This window comes from Empidonax traillii, unplaced genomic scaffold (genome assembly GCF_003031625.1).
Source record: "Empidonax traillii isolate 1590-97213 ecotype Southwest subspecies unplaced genomic scaffold, ASM303162v1 scaffold6:size4315531, whole genome shotgun sequence".
NCBI classification, from domain to species: Eukaryota; Metazoa; Chordata; class Aves; order Passeriformes; family Tyrannidae; genus Empidonax; species Empidonax traillii.
Window position 1 is genome coordinate 2,589,278 of NW_020955199.1, and position 9,705 is coordinate 2,598,982.

The following is a 9,705-nucleotide window of genomic DNA, read 5'->3' on the forward strand; positions in this document are numbered from 1 at the left end:
AGTCCCACACCCCTTATGCCCATACTTGCTCCCCCTCACCCCAAACCTATACCCCACTCCCACACACAACCTGGGTCTTTCCTTCCCCCTCCCCCCCCACCTCCTGACCCCTCCTTACACCTGCACATCCACCTTCACCCACACCCGTCAAACCCTCCCTCAGCATCACAGCCCCCATATACCCCCTCACGCACACACCTCTTCACCCCTGACCCTTACACCCCATGCCCCACCCTGCACCTCAGGTCATTTCCCTCCTGGACAGGAGTGTGGCCACCCCTCTCGTGACAGGGACAACACCAAGTTGTGTTTGCTCTGCTCAGTCATCTCCTTCAGGTGCAGCGAACGGTAGAAACAACCTACCCAAGACCTTCTCCACTACCACACTGCTTCTCACCACCCAGGGCTTGGGTTTAATGGCCTTAACAGGAATGACAGGAAGCTGAGCCTGAGGAGATGCTTCCCTCAGGCATGCTCCAGTTTGACTTCTCAATAATTCCAGTCTGATTTCACTGGCTAAAATCCTGTGAAATTTCAAAGCATGGTCAAAGAACCTTCTTGATTTCAATGCAAGTTTAGGACGCCTTCACAGAAACACAGCCTGGTTGAGGTTGGAGGGGATCTCTGAGGGACATCTTTTCCAACCCCCTTAACAACCAGGAACACCTGGAAGACACCCAGGATAACTTCCAGACTTTTCTTTACTGTCTCCAGTGACGGAGTCTCCACAGCCTCTCTGGGCAACCTGTGACAGCACTTGGTCACTCTCACTGAAAAAATGTTCCCTGATATTCAGAGGGAAACCCTTGTTCCTATTTGTGCCTGTTGGCTCTTGCCCTGTCACTGCTGGAAAGGGTCTGGCTTTGTCTCCTTTGCATCCTCCTTTCAGGTTGGTAAGACCCCCCCAAGCCTTCTCTTCTCCAGGATGACCAGGAGCAGCTTGTCTCAGTCTCTTCAGTTCTGACAAAGGTCCTGTGAGGTTCTTCTGGGGGCAGTGGCAAAGGCTCTACTGAAATCCAGGTGGACATTATCCACACTCTCCCATCACAGGCCAGTCAGTTCATCACAGGTCATGGGACTGCTCCAGCGTGACTCCCCATGGAGCAGCCAGCCTGACAACCCCATGAGCCTGCCATGACAGGACTTTCTGATAGTATCCTAGGGACTCCAAGGGTGTTTTGTTGCAATGCAGTGCTGTTGCCTGCAAACGCTGTTTACTGCAGGGGCTGCCGTGCTGCTGTTGTGCAAGGGCCTGTTGTCCCTTTGAAAAGGCACTCGCTGCCACCACACCGTCACCTTGATGTACAGTAAAAGTCAGCAGGTGAATGCAGCAAACCAAGTGGGGAGGTAGGGGCAAACTGACAGCAAACCCAGCCATCATGGCCGGTACAATGAGCAACATCCCAGCTGCAAAGGGCTGTTTTAGGAGAGAGGAGTTTCCAGGAGGAATGTGAAGGAGATTTGCACCGTGCTATTTTTTAAAAGTTCATGTCACGATCAATGAGAGACCATCGTGACTAAGAGCTAGACAAATGGTATGAATAAGCCACTAAGACAAACAACATTCCAAGAGCAGGTTCCTCAGTTACTCTTTACCTTCTATTTCAAAAACTAAGTTGGGAGAATGTTCACAGATGTTTTGGGGTTTTTTCCCTGTGTTAAGATTCTAATTATCTTTGTTTTCTTTTCCTCTCTGTACATCATCCACATTCTTAATACTCAGTCTTTGCCATGCAGCCTTGGAAAGGCATGTGTATTGAATACCCACTCTGCAGGAGGTTACTGCTCTTCTCAGACCTGTTGTTGGGTGAATTATATGAATTACAGAGGCAGTGTACACTTGAATGTCAGCACTCCTGCAGCTGAAACATCTTCACTCCTGCAGTTCCTGCAGCTCTCAGTGTGCTCTTCCTGATTCCTCCGTCCATCCTTGCCTGCATTGTGCTGTTGTGTTTATGATAGCCAACATGAATCATTGACCAAAAAAAAAAAAAAAAAAAAAAAAAAAAAGTGTATTAAAGCAGCCCTTGGAAGACCACTTTTATGAAGATAATTAGATTTTTTTTCTTATAAATGTCACCATGGCTGCTGTTGGCTGGATATAAAAACAACTGTTGGTAACAAGAAATTTATGTTAACAGTGGAGGAGGTTGAAAAACCAGGGCAGGGAACACATCAGTGCAGCACAAGTTTTATTATAAAACACAGAAGATGCTTGCATATGCACACGGCATATTTATCACACTCCTTGATATCCTTCTCCTACATTTCACTGAGAGTTGAGCTAGATGGATATCTGCCAGGGTAAAGTTTTGTGCTCACAGAATTCTAACATTCATTTTAATTGACTGAAATGTTTGCCACAAATGAGTGTTTTAGGTCACTCAAAGAATCACTGGCAAAGATATCGGCAAAATCAGGTTTAACACAAAAGTGAAAGAACAACAAAATTTGTTGGCGATGTTCACTCTACTACTTACTAGATAGTTAAAGCACACAGAGAAAAACTGGACCAAAATCTAAAATCAATCAATCTAAAACTAAGATCAACCAGAAATTATCTATGTGGTGGCTGGGGTCAGGGAAAAGGGTAAGGATGGGAACAGGTAAGGATCCAAAGCAATAAGGAAGACCCTCCCATTGAGTCACAGGCTCAGAATGGACTTCCCTGCCAAACTTAGCCCCGGACTTGACTAAGGGTATAGGCCTAAAGGCTTTTACAGTACTTAAACTTAACAGCACTGAATCTGTAGCCTAATTTAAACAATTTAACTGAAGATTCTATAAAATTTACTAAAAGCACAACAGTAACTAACTTACAGGCCTGATTTACTAATCTAACATACGGAAGAATCTGAGAGCAGCATTCCCAGCACATTTGCTGTAGCACATTCTCACTTGCATGCAGACCTGAAGTCTGTACATGTATGTATAGATGAATTAACAGGTTTATTTCTGCCAAAAATCTCCCTTGAGCTCAGCAAAGGACTCATATAGGTGCCTTTGCATCTTCTACAGGGGCAAAGGGCTGAGCCTTGAGGATCTGGGGATCAGCCCAGGCTCCAGCCTTTGTCCTTTCAGTGCAGCAAAGGGAGCATTCCTGGACCCAATGGGCCTTGCTCTGGGGGGAACACTGGGCTGGGCACAGCCCACTGAGCTCCACGAGAGCTCCCAGGGTCTCACTTAGGACACTATTAGTGGGGTCACAAGAGTGGACTTTAATCAGAGTAACTTTCTACCATTGACTGCAATTCAGGTAGGTGACTTTCTTTGGAAGTTCAATAACAAAAATGCTGCTCCATTTGGGTCAGGCAAGAAAAATAAATTTCCAAGGCAATTCATTAAAAAGCAGGAGCTCATTAGCCAGCACCCTTCCTGGGAGCAGGCAATGTCTCTGATGAGGTTAAGAGCAGCTCAGCCCAGGTGCTATCCGTCAAGGCCAAAGCCTAACGAGCAATTCTGAGATCACAGTGTGGCTGAGGTGGGTGGGGGTGTGTGCAGATTCTTGATGAACTGCGCCCAAACATGGACAAGCAACCACTGAAATAGTGAAATTAAAGAACGTGCTAAGTTTCCCCGTGGGCAGCTCAGCAACCTGCTAGGAGCCCAGAGCTGAACTGCAGAGCTGGAGCACAGGAGCTTTGTTTCAGGAGCTGAAGCCTCAGGCTGTGCACACCTGAGAGCCTGGACTGCCTGTGCTGGCACTGCTAGGGTGTCTGAGCACTACCAACCACACTAGAGGATGTTTCCTGTGCCTTCGGGGATCCTGGGAATCAACTGTTAGCTGTTCCACCTTGTAGGAAAAAAAAAAAAAAAAAAAAAAAAAAAAAAAAAAAAAAAAAAAAAAAAAAAAAAAAAAAAAAAAAAAAAAAAAAAAAAAAAAAAAAAAAAAAAAAAAAAAAAAAAAAAAAAAAAAAAAAAAAAAAAGGAACAGGAAGAGTTTGATTTGATCTTAAAAAAACCCTTCATTTTAGATTTTGCTTCCCAAGGGAAAATGTAAACACTTTGTCATGTCTGTTTGGCACTGACCAGGCTTAGCCTACAATAGCAAGAACTGATTCAAATGGAGGAGGAGCCATGATTACTTATATGTGTAATTACTTACCTATTAATGCATTGGTGTATAAATTGCTGAACGTGGTATAATGTAACATAAGTCATTCTAGTAATTCAATTGCTTTATTATGTATTGGTGCATTGAATTCTTTTCAAAACTGGAAATAAATGGAAAAATATAAAAGCATCATTAATTTTGTTTAGTTGTGGTGACTGGAAAAAACCCAACTAAACCCTGAAATTATTGTTATTATTATTATTTACTAATTTGGTACCTTAAATACATTCTAAACCATTATGTATAGAGGCAGATGCTTTTGCTCCAACTGTTTGCAGAGAGAAATGCAGTAATGCTGTAAACAAGAGCGTTCTTAAAAATATTTCTATTAAATGTAACAGGCACAGCTGCTCGCTTGTTCAAAATCTTGAAGGGGATTATGGTAGTGATGGAGATACACTAATGGAGAGGTCTAGGAGAGAAGAGCTATCTCTTGTTTCAAAAATAATAAGCAAAACTAAACAGAAGGAATTAGGCTCTGTGAAGTGTCTCACAAAAACCCCATGCATGCAGTGTAAAATGTAGAAAAGTACTTTATTATTTTGTTGGTTTGTTTACTTGGGTAATTTCGAGGCATAGCTGGTACTGTACTTTGCTAGCAGAGTCTGTGGGGTCAATCACACCCGGTGAGACTACTGAGACAGTTTTCTGTCTGGAAAAATATGCTCTCTGAAGTGTTTGGTGGTTTATTGCTGATTGCTTTGATTAAAAAATTGAGTTTGTGTGTGAATTGCACTTGTGATACTTGCAGGAATGACTGGTGACAGAACAGGGGTTCTTCAAACAATTTTATAGAATAAATGTCTGGTTCTGTGGGCACAAGCTTTGGCAATGCTGCAATACACAAGTGCTTTGTTGATGCTGTGAATCAGAGGCTCCCAGGATAACCCTCTTTTGCCAGTTCCTACAGTCTATGAACATTCATTGAGCTTATTATTTCTCCTAAATATGTTCACAAATTGTTGTTTTGATTACAGCAGAAAGTTGTCTGTACCCTTTGTGACTGTAGCAGTTTCTAAAGTAATATGAATTACACACTAGAAAAAAGTATTGTGAATTATGCAGTAAAAATGGTGAAACTGCTGTGCGACAAAAGGAACAGAATCTACGTGATTCCATCAGAAAGATAACCATAATTTGATGAAAGACACTGAGAGTCAACACTCTGAAGAAATCAATTTTGACTGAGTGAAATAGCAACATGCACAAAAGTACTCAGTGAGTAAAGAACTCCAGAAGAACAGATTGACTTTCTATATGGTAAATACCTGAACGCACATGAGAAAAAAAATATGTAAAACTAATTAGGAAAAAAAAATTATTTCTAAACTTAGGTAGCTGAATTGATGAGGTTTTCCAGCTAGAGCTCCTGATGGGAACAGATCTAAATTTTAACCTTTCTGAGCAGAGCCTAACAAGAGGAGGTAGAGTGATTAAAAGTTCCTTCTTGTACTTGTGAAAATGAACCTTTCTTTCAAGCTGATTTCACAAGAAATCATTTTCAAGAGCTTTTTTTGACATGTTTGATGAGTTACTGATACAGCACTGAAAAGCCTAAAAGGTTCTAAAGTGCTCCTCAGTACAACTGAACAAGCTCCAGTGCAATTCAGGGGCCCAACCTATTGTTTGGGATCTCCAACTGGTAATTCATGAACTGGTACAGCTGTCCAAAACCAACGTGAGGGTGCCCAGCAGGGTTTTGTGTGGAAAACTGTGAGTCTGGAGGAATGATGAACATTAAAATGTTCTATGTTTTGTGTAAGTGCCCATCTCAATTAAATCAATGACATAACTTATAGCCAATGGCTTCTGTATGATGGTTTGCTTATTGAAAAAGACTGCTTGGTATTAGGAACCAGCACTGGTGCAAGGAAGGAAAAGACACTGATGAAGGGTTTCATGGATAGTGGCCTACCATCTATTTCCTGCCCTCTCAAGTTCTGTATCTTTTTTGTTTTCACAGCAGACATCACGTAACAAAATATTTGTTTTTATACCTAAAGTTTTCCTTAATTAGGCAAACATCTGTTCCCATTTCAAGAAAAACACTTCACCACCACTTCATTGGAAACAAGCACATACTTAAGAGACCTCTATTTGAAATACCCACTTTTCTTGATCAGCACAATTCTCTGAATTTCTGTAAATTTCCAATCCAATGCAACAGCTGAAGAGATGAGGGACAGAATGGAGAGGACCACAGCTTGAGGACTGGAGGTGATACACCAATGCTATAGCCAAGACCATTAAATGATAAAAAGAGCAAAACTAAGAAAAGATAACCTACTTTAACCCACCCAATTTAATTGCAGATGAATAGGCAAGTTTTGCAACGTAAGCTCTTGTCCAAGTCACTTGAAAAAAGTCCTGAAAATGTAACTAGAACAGTACTCTGCCTGAGAGCTTGCCTATTCTTTTTCCAACCATGTCAATTAATCTAACAAAAGGCTTCTTATATGGATTTTGCTTTGATGTTATGTGAAAGGAGACAGAATGATCTGCAGAGAACAGAGGATACAATCACCCAGGATCACCCCAGAGCCAGCAGGAAACCTGTCCTCACAACTGAAGACATAGTACCGAGCAGGTTTACCCACATTGCACTGTGTCCACCGAGGAAAGCAGGAGAGCCTTGGACATTGGATGATATGGAATGGGGCTCTGGTTCTGGGATGAAGTGCAGGAACTTCAGGATAGCAATTCTAGCTAAAGATTTCTGTACAGCTGACATAGGCAGTCACACAAACACCCAAATCCTGGAAGTCCTTCACTAACAAATTTCTTTGTCACTGCATTCCTGCTGGTGCTAAACCCTGCAGCACTCTGAAAGTGTATCCTTAGTAATTATAGCTGCAGGGCAAACTAACACGATAAGCCATGTAATCCTTCTAGGAAACATCAATTTCCTCTTCTCAGCTCTTTTCCTGTTTCCACTCTTCTGCTCCAGGATCTGCCTCTTCAGCCTACCCTGACTTTGTTGGCTTCATTCCTGCAGCCCTCCTGGGCAAGCAGGGACAGCTAATGAACACCTGAATAACGAGGGAACCATCTCCTAATTCTGTACTTAACCAAGGTTTTTCACCTAATTTGTCACCTTATTGTCTGCCCTGATTAACATACAATCCACCCCTCAGCTTCTCCCCTTTCCAAATCAGCTGCTACCTGTTTCTGCTCCTGTCTCCTTCTCTTAGCACAACTTTTAAATCAATTAGGATTAGTTTGGATTTAAGTCCTCAGGAAATTAGCCGTAGTCTGATGAAGACAACTTGATTGGCTGTTCCCCATTAAGATCTCATGTCAAGAGCTCCTGGTGCTCTCATCAGATAACCTGGATAACCATTGTAATTTTCCCCTTCCTGTTTTTCCCCTGGTCTTCTGCAGAGATACTAACAGTATTCTGTTTGCTAAATTAGGAAACTTATTTTTCAGAGTGTACCTTTCTTTTCTATGGATTGCTGTCCATGGTAGAGATTTGTTGTTGGAACGTTCCCAGTTCTGACCTTGAATACACTGTGGCTGTAAAACTACTAAAAACATCAGCTTTCTACTGCCAGATGGAAGTCACTATCCACTGTTAGATAAGAGATAATGAGTAACAGACAAGCAATAAAAACATTTATGGTTTGTTTTCCACGTTTTATGAAGACCCTCTGGTTTCAGCTATCTTGTTAAAACTAGTATTATTCTTGAAAATCAAAATTTTAATCTGTTTAGAACAGTTTGCTCCCGAGAAAGCATGAATGAAGGGGATTAAATTATACCTGTACTAGACTTTTCTTGGTGATTGGTAATTATACTGTCACTCATGATGCTATTCATTGCACTTAGCTGCACGGAACTGGGGAAAAACATGACATTTTCCCCTGTATTAGACATAATGAGAATCTATGGCTTTTCAAGGAATCATTCATCAATGAAGTACAGGGATAAACAAAACATGGTGAAGTTGTATTGGGAACCAAGGATTTTTTTCTGCCTCAAGCCATAATATAAAATATTTATTTTTCTCTTGGAAAATATAAATGGGGATGCAGGAGGTGCCAGGTAACTATCCTCAGCAAATAAATTCCTGACAGCAAACAGAATGTATGTGCTTTCTGAGCATGCAGACCCACACCTTTCTGCCTCTGTCCATCTTGAAACATCAGCATCTCACCTTGTAGTGGTCAGTGTGTCTGTCAGTGGGGTGAACATACTTATTTTGGACCAAACTTCACTGTAGTCAACAGCATTTTCCTAGTTCTCAGCTGGGATCTGTGTATTGAGAAGCTGTGGTACAAAAAGTGCTGTCAATATGCAGTGCTTCTACTAAAAACCAAACCAAACAAAAATGCATCTCTTTGGCAGAGAGAGACATACTGAAGTAGGAAACTCAAAAGTCCACATTTCCACGAATCACAAATTAACTTAATTTGTTGTCGAATTTGACAAAGGAACATAGTTAAATGTGGAGAGGATTAAGTCAGTCCACAGTCAAGCGTAACCACTTATGTGCTTGTTTTTGCATCCAGGTTAAGTTCTTTGCAATCAAAATCATTCTGCAAAATGAACCATATCTCCTGAAATGTATGCTTAGGCAGAAATTTCCTAATGGATGTTGGTCTCAGCATCACAGTGTAATACAACATTGTATGAAGTCTTTTCTTCCATTTCTAATAAATGTCAGTTGTCCTAAACACAGTACTTTGCAAAGTGTTTATGCAGAGCTTTCAACACTGACCTATAACTGGTACGTTTTAAATGCTTTCAGGAAGTTATTCTCTTGCCAGGGTCACTGTGACTTATATTTAAAAAAAAAAAAACATGACATCTCCCTGGTAACAGTCTCTTTCCTCCCCTTCAACAATGTGCTGTCAATTTAAAACTCAGGAGATTTCTTCCTGCATTATGCAAGCATAAACTTGCTTTTATTGATCGATATAATATCAGCACATATGGAACAAGAAGATCAATGATGGTAAGTACTTACAGTTTCAAAGGAAACAGAGAAAACTGAGATGACCCAGAGCAGATGCTGCAAAAATTATCTTTTTTATCAGCTAAGTGTTGTAAATTGCTGTGAAAAATTCAGGGGATGCTCATAGCTGATATTCTAAAGGAACAGCAGCACAAATTATTACACTGGCTGTATTTAATGAAGATGAAACCGGACTTGACTATCTGCTTATAATCTGCATTTGTCAGATAGACTATTCAAAAACACAGTGACGAATTAACTGCATCTTTACTGGTAACAATTGGCAGGGATGTAGGAACACAGACTGTTTAAGGAATCAATGTGTATGTTCTTGCACTGTGAGGTGGTGGTGGTCAAAGAGGCACGGCAACTTCTTATGAGAGCAGCAAAGCCTCCTCACAGGTGTGAAGTGAGGGACACTAAAACCTCTTTATCAGACTGTACTGGGTTTGTGTGGCCAGGTTTCGGTCCCAGGGGGCTGCAGGGGTGGCTTCTGTGAGGAGCTGCTGGAAGCTTTGCTCTCGTACAACTGGCTCTGAGGCAGCCCCACAACTGGCCAAGGCTGAGCCCGTAAGCCATGGGGGCAGCACCTCTGGGGTAAGTTAAGAAGGTAGGGAAAAGCCTGTGCGGAACA